The sequence below is a fragment of the Syngnathoides biaculeatus genome, chromosome 15 (assembly GCF_019802595.1).
Source record: "Syngnathoides biaculeatus isolate LvHL_M chromosome 15, ASM1980259v1, whole genome shotgun sequence".
In the NCBI taxonomy this organism is placed as follows: Eukaryota; Metazoa; Chordata; class Actinopteri; order Syngnathiformes; family Syngnathidae; genus Syngnathoides; species Syngnathoides biaculeatus.
The window spans coordinates 12,348,314-12,362,662 of NC_084654.1; the positions used below are offsets into that span (position 1 = coordinate 12,348,314).

The 14,349-nt window shown below is 43.4% G+C and overlaps 1 long non-coding RNA gene across 1 annotated transcript; it reads right to left on the minus strand.

The window, feature by feature from the left end:
* Positions 1-1,544: 1,544 nt before the first annotated feature.
* On the minus strand, positions 1,545-5,417 carry LOC133513371 (uncharacterized). The gene is made up of 3 exons (XR_009798477.1): positions 5,171-5,417; positions 3,180-3,307; positions 1,545-2,863 (listed from the first exon to the last, which is right to left on the minus strand). It is a non-coding gene; the product is annotated as an uncharacterized LOC133513371 (long non-coding RNA).
* Positions 5,418-14,349: the final 8,932 nt, after the last annotated feature.

A 14,349-nucleotide genomic window follows, 5' to 3' on the forward strand; every position in this document is an offset into this window, starting at 1 on the left:
GAAGGAAGGGAGGGAAAGGGGGTCGGGTTTTTGGATCAGGGTGGGGGGTTGCAGCAGTGTGAGCAAAGACAGGGGTCCAACTGGCAGTTGGGGAGCTGGTGGGACGTAGGAAAAAGAACTATGCCGTGCATATAGGAACATGTACTTGTTGGGGGTGCGGGTAATGGTGATGTGAGACCGAAAAAGATGCAAACACACCAACAAAAATATCCTGTGGGCGAGCACCTCCACACACAACCAGGATGTAACCACTGGGTTTTTGTGCTTGGGATCGGTCACGTCATTGCGCCAGACCACAACTGGGCAACATTGTCACTTGTGATTGTTTTTCGTGTGAAAAGCCATTCAAAGTGATCTAAAATGGTATGTAAGTACTATTTTGTTACACGCTTGAAAAAAGGAGCACCTCCACAAGACTACAGGGAACATTTCAAGGACTGTGGTCAGGTCTCACGTGCCAGTCTTGGTTACGTGCGAATGTAAAATGTTAAATATTTTTGCTTCCAACAAAGACAATTTGTACTGTTGCACTGTAGGAATATTACTTTCCATCTTTTTTTACGGACTCGGGTGGGCTTCTATCCCGCTAATAAATTCATAATTTGTAGGATAAGCGTCATCCTGTGTTGCCAACTGGTGTAATTTTACAAGGCAGCTCTGATGGTTTGCGTGCAGCTGTACATGCAACCTGATCTAAGATTGGCTCAATTACAACATCGCTGAGGCCTTTTGGCCCTGTGTTCATTTGGAACAAATAAAGAACAGTGAATATGTTTATTGTGAAATATTTATTTCATTTGTGTCAGACAAAAAAAAATCAACCATGACCAAGCGAGATGAACATTTTGGAACATGTTAGGAATGATTCATGATATGCAGACTTTAAAAAAAAAAATTACTTTTATTTGGTCTCGTGAATAAATATAGCAATAAATGAGCACATTTGTGAGCTCCACTTTTACTTGAGCTCAAGTGGCATCATACCAGTTGGACATAGTGTATTAGGGCGTGGTATTTTCAGGAAGGCGGCACAGCGGTTAGATCGTTGGCCTCACAGTACTAAGGACCGGGGTTCAATGTCTGGCCCTGCCTGTGTGCCTGTGTAACAAAAGTGATTTATTTATATTAGTTAGGGGCGGGACGGTGGAGAAGCTGGTAAAGTGTTGGCCTCACAGTTCTGAGGACCCAGGTTCAATCCCGGCCCCGCCTGTGTGGAGTTTGCATGCTCACCCCTGTGCCTGCATGGGTTTTCTCCTGGCAGTCCAGTTTCCTCCCACATCCCCAAAATATGCATTAATTGAAGACTCGAAATTGCCCCTAGGTGTGATTGTGAGTGCGACTGTTGTCTGTCTCCATGTACCCTGCGGCTGGCTAGCAACCAGTCCAGGGTGTACTCCTCCTGCTCGATGACAACTGGGATATGCTCCAGCACTCTTGTGACCCTTGTGAGGATAAGCGGTTCAGAAAATGGATGGATGTATGGATGGATGAACATTCAGTAAGATGAAAAACAACAAAAGAGGTTTGTTTGTGACGTGCATTTATTTCATAATTTAAAACACTTTCGAGGAGTCTTAGTGATGACATGTTTGCTTCAAAATATACCATGCCTTAACAATGATAGACATATTTTTACAGCATATTTCTACCAGCCTTCACCCCGCACCACAAACTGCTGCCCCAGTGGCGAGTCGGGCTTTTGTTAGAATGACAGCAGACGTCATCTTGCCGACGTGTTCCAGCTGGCTTTTGGCCGTCTCCTCAAACGAGTTCCCTTATCTTTGACGAAAGGGTTTCACCTCATGGATACAATAGTTCACCCTGTGGAAGTGGCACACATGCACACACACCTCCTCACAGAGCTAACATATCAGCGCCACAAATTCTCAGGTCACTCCGAGTACACTTTGATTTTGACAACCATCCCTCCCCCCCCCCTCCATTGGAACTATGGAACTAAAACTGTCGCCATCATAAAATGCTTACTAACTTTAGTCATATTTTGTGGTCATTTAAGTGTCAAAGAAGTTAACTTTATGTCAAATCTCTTAATAAAAATTCACGATAAAGTGTAATGCACAGGTGACTCACATGTCCTTTAATCCCCCAAAACCACAATATGTTATCCTTTGATGCTTGCTGAAGTGAGATTTCTGAAGGAAAACTATAACAATTCACATGATGTGCATGACAATGAGTGACTATCAGCATCAGTATCTTAACCTACTCCACACGGGAAGGCTGGAGCTAAGACTCAAACGCTGAACCTCCGAACTGTGAAGCAAGCATGCTAACCACAAAAGCGCTGTGCTAACCTGAAATCTTAAACATGAAGGGTAATATAAGATGCTTCGTCACACACTAAAACGGTTAAAGACTCACAGAGACATCATAAATTCTGGTTTTCTTGTTAAGTCAAAAAGTGCAGGAATTAAATTCTAATATTTCCCGGTACATTCACGATATTTGTACACTTTTCACTTCCACTGCATGCAGGCTGCGTGATAGAACTTCACTGCGTGGCACCAAGCGCAGCAGCCATGTATTATGTACAGTATAGAGATATTTCTTTCTAATGCCGCCGAGATTTTGCGTGCTTGGGGAGCCGAGCGGGGATGAGCTTGCGTGCCACGCCGCCCTGGCGTGCGCGGACCTCGGCCACTGAACTCCGGCTACCCAGGGGAGCGGGGAGCAGGGGGGTGCGGGGTGCGGAGGCTCGCGTTGGGGAGGCGGTGCGGCGCGGCATCGAGAGATTAAAATGAGACGAGGGAGAGAATGTGAGGAGAAATGGCTTCCAGATGACCCCAAGTGCGTGAGCTCATCAGAAGGCGCTGTCAGGACACTTTCTTGGGCATCTCAGCTGCTGTTTGAACAATACAAATGGAATTCCTAATAGCAATGAGCATGAGCAGAGAGCAGGAGATTTCAACCCAGTAAGAAAAAAAAAAATCATACGTCCATGAATAATTATGCATGTTTACCGTTGCGTTACATCACTTTTCCTTTTAACAACACTCAGTCAGCGTTTGAGAACTGAGGACACTAACTGTTGAATCTTTGTCGGTGCAATTGTTTCCCATTCTTGTTTTATGTTTCCATTGTAGTATTTCCGTAGTTAATATTGCACCACATAGTTTCAAAAGGGAGACAGGTTTGGATCAGGTCATTCTCATACTCACAGTCTTTTACTATGTAGTCATGCTGTTGTAACACATGCAAAATGTGTCTTGGCATCATCTTGCTGAAATAAGCAGGGGTGTCCATGAAAATGACGTTGCTTGGATGGCATCATCTGTTGCTACAAAACCTGCATGTACGTGTGAGCATTAATGGTGGTTTCACAGATGTGACATTAACACATCGAGATTATTTCTTCACACAAAGATATGTTCCTGCCTTTTTATATGAGTTTTACTTCATATTTATTTGCTTATTACACTATAATTATCAAGAATTTATGAGCTGTGGAACCAGACAGTGTTTTCCTGCAACATGCAAAGTGTGACAAAGCACCTAATGAGTTGAGTAGACTGCTTTTTAAACCGTGCATGCTAATGTTGTTTTGCTCCTATTTGTTTGTTTTGTTGCTGCGTGTTGTGCTGAACTAGATTGTTGTCTTTGTTATGAAACAGGACATTGCTGTTTCTTTTAATCGTTTTTTTCTTTACTGATTGGCATATTTGATGAGCTCCTTTGTCTGTGTCTGTGCAAGGCTCGGCAGGTGGGGAGACAGAGGCCAGTGGCTCAGCCTCAGGCTCGCTGAGTGTTTCGTGCAGTATGGATGCTAGCAGCAGGTTGCTCTCCTCATTGTGTAATTGGGCGGATAAAGTTCCGTGATTCCCTCTCTTTTGCACCTCCATGTGTTCTGCATGAGCAGCTCTGTGCATTTTAGTATCCTGAAAATGGAGCTGGGTCAGTGTGCGGTCACGTTATTTACCCCCCCCCCCCCAGTGCTCCAATTCTGCCGACGAGTGGGTGGAACTGCCGCAACATTGGGCAGTGCACCGAGGGCAGAGCTCATTCTCTGCACTGAGTGCTTCAGAGCAATGTTGTAGTCTCACAGCTCTTGTCATTTATTACAAACCCCCTGGGATTCGTCTGAAATTAATAGTCAATTCATTTTAATTGAAAACAAATGATCATTTTTCCGTACACTGGCTTGTAAAAGGAGAAAGTCTTATTTGTCGACTATTGATGGACCAGCCAATTGTTTTTAACACTTCCATTCTCACTAAGGCTTAATTTTGTATTTTGTCGCGCCTAATTTAAACCTCCATTTGCAATTATCCGGGATTATTCACTCACAAATTAAGGAGCATGTACAGAATTAGCATTAGTGGAAAACAAAACCCTGGATTTGTACTGAAATAAAAATGTTTCTGCGTCCAAAAAGAAACTGGTAGCTCTTCTAATAGTATGGATAAAGCCACAACTGCCATCACCATCTGTAACAATCTATGTAACCATCTGCTTGCATTTAACAGTTTTTGACGATTCATAAACGTGAATATTTGATCCTCCCCACACTATTGGACGTCTCAAAGAAGTCGCTACATACAAGGAAGAACCAACACCGCGAGCTGATGGATAATCACAGCGTGATCTTTGGTGATGACAAATCTCTCGCAGCCTCTTCCTAAGTGTCGTATTTGCTTTCACTTGATTGATGAGGGGCCTCTGAACACTGACGCCTCCTTGTTAACGGAATGTTTATTTTTTTTTTGGTGGGGCGGGGGCAATGGCTTTCACATTTTCATGGCATTGCGTGAGTGTATTCCTTCGCTCAATTGATGACGAAGTGTACTGGGTCTGACTCTGCGTTGTGTATTTTTTTTTTGTATGATGAATGAGAAGACACACACGTTGGCTGGTCTCAACCTGGTTTAATCCTCTCTCTTACATCGCATTAAAAAGGAGACACATTGAGAAATGTTTACAGAACTCTTTTCCCAATTCCTCAAAGCTCTGCAACATTAAAAACATGGTCACCACACAGACCTTGACGACGTCTCCCCTTCTCTCAACTAACGAGTTGATTTTTGAAATTGATAAAATACATTCAACACTGCGCCTCTCTAACTACACTCGCTTTGCCGACATTTTAAACTAATCTATATTCACCTTTTACAGCAAATTTATAAAAATATGTGGAGGAGACCAACATGCCTACCTTACACTTAGCAATCAGAACCACAAGAGGAAGTGATCACGTCGAACCGCCGATAAATGTGGCTTCAAAATAAAACACGCAACCTCGTTCGTGTGTTTCTCAGCTCTTCCCCCAACACTTCAACTGCATTTCCCCTTTGCCATGATTTTTTTTAAACGCCCAATTCCTTACATCAGCAATAGCGTTGAGAAGAATGAGAAAAAAAAAGAATAAATCCCAGAGCACGTGCTGCCTTTCAAAAGCGCACAACATCACACCATTACATAAGCATCAATAATACAATATTCGGTGGAATACATTGTACACATTCACCAGAGTGGTGCTCTTTTTCCCAGATGCCCACTATTTTTATTATCAAGTACATTAATAGCTTCTGTTCTTCCCCTTAGCGATGACTCAGGTTTAAATCCTGCATTCCTGCATGGTTGGACTGGACTGTCATTGACCATCTAGTGCAGTCCCATTTCATGCAACGATATTTCTCGTGCCAACATTTCGCTGTCCCTCAATGTACTGTATACGTATTATTTATCATTGGCAAGATGAGCGTTTCAGGCCTGGGCCTTCTGTGGGAGTCTGGCAACCGACTCGACTTAATCCACCTCTTTATGCCAACGTTATACAATGTACAAGTAAACATTTTCTAAGCCAATGTCATTTGATTTGCGCCAGCATTTGCTGGCATATGCTGTTATTTTATTTGAACTTATTATCTTACTTTATAAACGATTTCAATGCATTGTATAAAATGACCAAAGTCAACTTTGCTTTAATTGTAGTACGTATGAAAACACCATGATATTTTTAGTAGCCATTATATAGATTGATTGAGAGCTAGAAACTCTTTGTGTTTAAAATTTGAAATAAGGTGTTTTTTGCATCTTGGATGAGGAAGGGCATTTTATTGATTTTACTTACTAATGACACGGCTGCAGGTGTGACGGTCTGAGTGCTCCCGGTGCTGAAAAGTCTCTTTGTGAGTAATGCGAATGCACGTATACTAATGTGCATGCGTGTATTTTTTGTAAACTTCCGGCCATTCTGAAACATCCCCATCCATGCTTCAACATGTGCCATTCGACATCTTGTCGCCGAGTGTTCATGTTCGCCATGGACGTCTCAGAAAGACGAACACAGCGAACGTGCATATATGTGCACAAGTTTTTTTATTTTAAAGTTAGGTTAGGTTATAATGTATGTTAGCTGCCTCTTTGTAGAAGAAGCGGAACTATGATACCCAGGAGATTTCCCAGTAAGCATCTGCTACATACCGAGAGTTCCCCTGTTAGTAATCCATGCACATTCATCACAAGGAGAGTTTTCAGCACGGGGGAGTGCTGAGACCGTCACACCAGTTGTCCACCATGTTTGGCCATTGTCAGTTTTCTGGGGATTTCAGCAGGGTGGGACCATAGACTGCTGGATTGGATTCCCATAAAAATAACTTGAAGTCAAGTCACCAACATGTCTGGCAGATGAAAGGACGGACGAGCCTTCCCACACGTGTCAATATACTCAATTTGTGTGTGTGTGTATTGAAAGCTGTGTTGAGTTTGTCTCCAAAATAAAGGTGCATGCCCGCTGCACCATCGACAATTCACAATCCGAGTTGAATATTTAGGAATGATAAGTCACAATAAATACACACACAATATTGAAAAACATGCAAATCACAGAGATATTTGTGGATTTGTAGAACATGTAAATCACAGCTATACAGAATTGGTAAGAGTAGAGAATTTTGAGACGAATCTCTCCCCACATGCTGACGCCCTGGCCTTGGTCAAACTATTTTGACCAATGAGGACGAGCGTTTCCATAAACAATTGGTGGTGGTCAAATTAGTTCTTTATTTTATGTGGTACCAATTGACAAATGTGGTTTGCATCTTCACAAAGTCAAACATTTATTTGAGTACCGAGAGTCAATCTGTCATGCATATCACGTAGCATTATGTCACCAATCAGTTTTCGATCTTCATTTTCCAGCGCATGTTTGGCCTCCGTGTGCACCACTGGCATGATGGTGCTTTCATGCCGTCAGCCTCACGCAAGCGTTGCATTTGTGTAAGTTTACGTGTGCTAGCATGACTGAAGTTTGTATTTTCCATTTCACACGTATACACCGTGGTTATGTTCAGTCGGGAATTGAGACAAGGAAAATACTTTTACACTCTATACTTAGCCGTGTGCAGTCTTTTCTGTAGTTTGTCTCACAGCATTTTTTATTACGTATAAGTGACTACTTTTTACTATTATTAAGGGAAGGAAATGCAAAGGTGTTAGTTGGCTGATTGTCCCACTGTGGCCAATCTTCAGTATTCATTATCACCCTATTCTCGACTTTTTGCAATTCAAGTCCAACTCCCAAAAAGCCCAAAATGGCACTACTGTGGTTGTTGGATCGCTTGTCTGCATCGTGACTGTTGCTGAGACGACCTTGAGCGAGGTGCCCCAGACTCAACTCGAGAGCGCAACTGCTACTATTAGCGAAGTGCTACGTTCCATGACTTTGACATCTGCCCCTTGCATGCTTGTACTTGTGAGGTCTAACGGGCTGGTTTTCTGTGTGGTGTGCAACAAAAGTAGGATGAATGTTGCCCTTAATTCCTTTGATGAATTAATCTCAGAATCAAAAACACACGTACACGCTCACTCACGCATACTGTATATGCTTACGTGCCTGCAAAGTTTTTCAAAGAAAATCCTCAAAATGGTGTCCATCCATCTTCTTAGCTGCTTATCCTCACAAGGGTCGGAGGGAGTGCTGGATACTATCGCAGCTGTTTACGGGCAGAAGGCAGGGTACACCCTGAACTAGCCAATCGCAGGGCACATCGAGATAAACAGTCGCACTCACAATCACATCTATGGGCAATTTAGAGTGTCCAATTAATGTTGCATGGTTTTGGGATGTGGGAGGAAACTGGAGAGTCCAGAGAAAACCAATGCAGGCACGGGAGAACATGCAAACTCCACACAGGCGGGTCCGGGATTGAACCCAGGACCTCAGACCGCTAAGGCCAACGCTTTCCAGCAGGGCCACCCTCAAAATGGTGTGTTTCTACTAATTAAAATGCAATACTGTTTGGTGGAAAAATAAACATGATTCTTGTGAGGACACCGTCCATATCTATGATGTTGCTGATTACTCCACTTAATTATTTTTATAGTTTGAAATTCCATCCCAGGATGTCCCAATTATCGTCTTCATGCACGAGTATGAATATAATGTCATATTTTGAATCCAAGCAAAGAATAATGGCATGATAAAGTGAAAGTGCATGCTTAAAGAAAAAAGGAGGGAGTATTGTCTGTCCTCCCGGAGCTCTAAATTCAACAAAAGTATTACCTAATGAAAACCAAATGCATGGTGAAATAAGCGTGGTTGTTTGATTCATTTGAAAGCCTCTCACGGCAAGTTGCCTTTGGGAGTAATGCAAAGATTGTTTTGTATGTTTATGTTCGTGTTTGCTGCCGGTACAAGCGAATATGAGCAAGTGTGTGTGTGTGTGTGTGTGTGTGTGTGTGTGTGTGCGTGTGTGTGTCTGGAAGCCACGACTTGTCTTATTTCCTACATGATGGAGGGAAGCACTAATAACGACACAACATGTGGCATATCTACACATGTAGCAAATGAAATATCAAAACAATAGAGTCATGCTTTATACAAACATTAAAATACGGACACAGACGAGACTGGCATGTTGCTGTGGCCCTCGATAACCAGTCCAGTCTCTAAACCTTGGTCAAGATCAATGTTGGTGTTAGTTAGGTTTTTTTCATTTTTTTAAACAAATTGTGTTTTTTCATCGCAAACCAGAAAACATTTCATCACCACAAATTTCTTTTCACCGTTGTTGGATTATGGACACCAGATCGTTCTGTCAGGAACAAATCATGTGGTTGGACACAGAATGCACGACTCACGAGACCAGATACAGTCTATTCATTTGATCCAGGGTCCATACACATGCAGGTAGTCCAAGCAGGCAACGGTGTCAGAATCACAAGACAAAGACTAAAGGTTGTGAAGTTAATTCAGATTCCCTTGAGGGATAAATTGAAATAAAAGTTGCAAAGCCAACTCAAGGTCAGTTGAGGATGAATGAAGATGGTTCTAGTTCTGCTCTTCATCCTGTCACACCCAAGATGCACTGAAGTGAGCACAGTAGTTTTTACTGAAATGTCCCTTCTTACTTTTCGGACCCCCGTCACCTTCCGGTCTACATCCCGCGTTTTATTACCTACATCGACCCAAATTCAACACGGCCAAGGAAGGCGGCCGCTGCGTGACAAGAAACGTCTGGGCCCCTGCGTGAGGAGGCCGCCTCGCTCTTGCTAGGCTTGTTTTCTTTGCGTGACCATGTCCCTCAGCACTCTCACTCCTGGCACTTCCCTGCAGGACCCCCCTCTGACCCTTGTTTGTGCCCTCGTTAGCTGGCACGGTGCTGGTGTATTTGCTTTGGCTGTCTGCCCGCGTGAAAGCCACATTCTGTGACAATGCTCACAGAGGGGTCATCTCATAGAGCGGAGGTTTCGGTGGAGGTGGATCAGAAAAGCGCTTTGTGCACGCCAGCGTATTTGAGTGTGTGACCTTCCTGTCTGGTCAAAAGGAAGCAAGGTCCTCTCCATTTACTTTTGAGGAGGGTCATGCACATGCGGGTCACTCAGAGTTTACTGTCCCACTTGTCCCGTCCACTGACGAGGAGAAAAAAAAAAAGGGAACACGATGGTCACTGGGTGGAACTTTGGCTCGTTCCCACTGATGTAACCCACAAAACGCTCACGCTAACATTCGTGTCTCCTGCCAAATGTCCTGTATTGTATTCTGAGTGAAGATAGCCGAGGAGGCACACAAATCTGTACAAATGCTTCACACAATGATTTCCCATCAACTGACGCTTTTGGAAACATAAAGCCACGGCATTATATTAATATAACCTAAACATATCTTTTTACATTCTACAATGTGGCTCTTTTGACAGTTAGAAATCCCTGACGACAGCTGCAGGATCACTAATTAAATGTACGTGATCAGTCCAGAGAGCCGCACGGTGATGAGCACATCTGTCTTACAGTTCAGAAGTTCTGGGTTAGAATCTTGGCTCAGGCCCTCCTGTGTGGAGTTTGTGTGTTCCTTCCCTGCTTGTGTGGGTTTTCTGTGGGTATGCCTGCTTCCTCCCACGCGCCAAAAAACTAGCATTTTCGGTTCAGAGAAGATTCTAACTTGTCCATGAGATGACAATGATTTGTAGATGTGAAGGTGGCGGTGTTTGTTTGTATTTGGCTGGCGATGAGTTCAGGATGTGCCCTCCCTTTTGCTCAAAGTCAGTTGGCATCGGCTCAGCTGACCCACAACCTTTATGAGGATAAAGGCTATCGAAAACGGATGGATGGATTTAGAGCTATCCAAACTATCCATCCATCCAACCATCTATCCATTTTCTTTGCTGCTTATCCTCACAAGGGTCGCAGGGAGAGCCTATCCCAGCTGTCAATGGGCAGGAGCCGGGGTACATCCTGAACTGCTTGCTAGTCAATCGCAGGGCACATGGAGAAAGACAACAGTCACACTCACACTCACACCAAGGAGCAATTTAGAGTGTCCGATTCATGTTGCATGTTTTGGGGATGTGGGAGCAAACCGGAGTGCCCGGAGAAAACTCACAAAGGCACGAGGAGAACATGCAAACTCCATACAGGGAGGGCTGGGGTTGAACCTGGTTCCTCAGCACTCTGAGGCCAATGCTTTCCAGCTGAGCTACCGGGCTTCATCCAAACTAAAAGAATTATTAATTTAGATGATGCTGTTGGAGGCGTATTATTTAGCAATGCTTCTTTTTTTTTTTTTTTTTTTTTTTACAATATTATTGGTTGAATTATTTACCAACATTGCAGTGGCAAAACACATAATAGTAGACCTGGCACAAGTTGCTCATAAACATACCAGAAGTCAAGTAGTAATAAAGACCGAGAGAGTCGGTCGCCAAGTGTTCCTGACTGTTTGTTCTAGCAAAAGCTTTGTGATTGTGATTAAAGATGTTCAATGACTGCATGTGTACATGTGGTATTCATTCCACGCTCGGAGACTTAAACTGGCTGTGTTGATCAAACTCACCACAATGTTTGGTGTATAATCATTAGACTCAACACAACAACAATACGGACCTCCTACTAGCCGAGGTTTTGGGTATATTATTATACCCGGATATTGACACACGCAGTCACACAACTTTGATATAGTTCGTCGACTCCTGGAGCAGCCGAGTTTATCCACTAATCCTTTAAATCTGAGAAGGGACCGAGTAGGAAAGCACCTAGATAAGGTCATTAAATCAAGCAGTGTGCCGGGAGAGCGGGATAAGAGTCCGAGGATGTTCTTTATTAACCTCTGCCACTGCTTCAGTTGATACCTCTGCTGGGATGGAACCTATTCACCTTTAAATCCCGACACTCGACTGGCTTTCTGGATTCCTCTCAACTAATATTGCAAAAATGACACACGGTGATCGATGTTATCGTTGCGTATTGCATGTTTCAAACAGAACCCCCCCAAAGTGAGTCGTTACAATTTATTCGCTTCAAATTGGGAGCTCATCAAACCCGAACGGTTGCGGCATACCGCTGACCTGGCCGCATATTTGGAGGATGTGCAAATAGAAGAGCCGCAACCTTATGTGCGGACATGACCGTAAATGACAAGCAAGACATTAAAAATAAGCTGCACGGGGAAGATGAAAAACCGAGCGTTGTCTGCTCTTCCAGGAAACCGACTTCCTGGTGGTCCCCCTCACATTACGTACACTGCCACTAACCCAAACACAAATAAACAGACACAAACAAGATTTGATTAGGACTGGCTCCAACGTGGAGTCTTTGTCAGATTTGCCTTCTCTTACTTCATTTGTTTACACGTAATAATAGTTTGTCACTTTTAGATGTGCTGAAGAGTGACGGCGAGCTCCCTGGAGACGCGTAGCATGTCCGTCCTCTGTACCGCTTGTCCTCAACAGGGTCGTGGCTCTGCAGCAGCCTAACCCAGCTGACTTTGGACAAGAGGCAAGGTACACGCTGTACTGGTTGTCGGCCAATCGCAAGGCACATTCACACCAACGGTCAATGTCGTTATCATGCATGTTTTTTGAATGTAGGAGGAAACTGGAGTATTTAGCACTTAGTCTGCACGGGTTTTTAAGAAATGATCTTCAAACAGAGAGCGGCACGAGCACGCCCGTGAGCATCGGGAGGAGAAGTGGTTCAGAATGGGTCATAAATTCACATTCTTGGCTCTTACATGATATTATCCATCACCCCGATACTCCCATTTAACATGTTTAGATGCTCTCATATGTCAAATCTAGTCTGGTTAGGGTGTCTAGGATTTTTTTTTCAAATGTTCGCTTTATATAACAATGAATTAAGTGAAAGTTCTTTATCACTTGATATCCTTGTGTCATTTTCACCATCTTGAAAGGTAAGAGCACATCAAATTAAACCTCACCTCTATGATTAACAATTTTGGAACAGTAAGTCATTTTCAAAACTTTTGTAAACTCTTGTGTACAAAGGAGTATTAGGGGCACACTGAAAACAAAACTGCAAGAATGAAGTTCATTTGTGGTATTAGGGTGGATGGGCCCAAAGTTAGACTCCCCCCACTGTCCCCACAGGACCCCAAGTCCTTGGTTAACCCAACGAGATCTGCAGAAAAAACTGTGGTTGCTGAGATTGTTGAATTTCCATGTGGATATGTTAATATTCATCCTTGAAAATGATGCCTTTCATTAAATTAAGATGACAACATTATATTTTTAAAGTAATAATAATGCACCTTATTTTCTGTAGCGTTCTGTTGTGTTCTGCTTGAACACGCCACAGAAAATGAAGTGATGTTTGCTCACTCAATAGAAATTCATTATTAATGCGTGAAACCAGAATCTACAAAAATAACGGCTGTACCTTCACTCGTGACTTCAGTCGTATCTTGACACATGCCAGAAAAATATTTGAACTAAACTGCTTTGATTCTCTCAATTTGCAGCAGAAGCACTGAACATCTGGAATAAGGATTAAATGTTATTTCAGTTTAAAAACCGTATTAGGAGTCGAGATGCAAAATATCGTGACTCGAGTTTTGTGTGGTTGTGGTGTTGTTCAATAAGAATCAGGAAATCGTAAGAGAAATCTATCAGAATTGAACGTCTTCTGTCTTATCCACTTTTGTTGGGTGCGGGATGTGTGTGTGTGTGTGTGTGTGTGGTGTGTGTGTGTGTGTGTGTGAGAGAGGAGGTTGGGGGGGGGGGTTGAATGGTGAAGAGGCTCCAGAAACGAGCTGATAACGTGACATAAGATGAAACGATCCTTCCTGTTGATGTGCATAATGTGCGAAAGGCACACATCCAACTGTGAACAGGAGAAGTTTGAAGTCCGCAGGTCATGTTTTCAGCGTGAATGCTTAAGAGAGGTCACGACCTCATTCTTCTCCTTATCTCCTCAATTCCTTCCCCTCTGTGGCCCCCCGGCACGCTCTGATCTCCCCACATCGTCTCACCACACGATGAAAGATAGAGTTTCTATCTCCCCTTTGCAGGGTCAAATAATCGATTCCCCAAGTACAGAAGCATACACTTGTTGACTTGAGTTTGAATCGACCGTGGGCCAAATTTAACTTGATCTGTAACAAAAGCTGGTAAAGTGTTGGCCTCACAGTTCTGAGGACCCGGGTTCAATCCTGGCCCCGCCTGTGTGGAGTTTGCATGTTCTCCCCGTGCCTGTGTGGGTTTCCTCTGGGCCCTCCGGTTCCCTCCCACATTCCAAAAACATGAAACATTAATTGGGCACTCTTAATTGCCCCTAGGTGTGATTGTGAGTGTCGCTGTTTGTCTCAATGTGCCCTTGTGATTGGCTGGCAACCAGTTCAGGGTGTACCCCGGCTCCTGCCCGTTGACAGCTGGTATAGGCTACAGCACTCCTCGCGACCCTCGTGAGGTTAAGCGGCAAAGAAAATGGATGGATGGATATTAGTTAGGTATTGAGCCCCCACTTAAACCCTCCAGCTTCATGTACAATCTACAAACGAATATAGCAGATGAAATGAGTCTTGAATTAGCTTTTATTTTTGTATCATTTTGTTGACATCTTCTTTGAAATTGTTGAAATATTTTGTTTTATGACTTG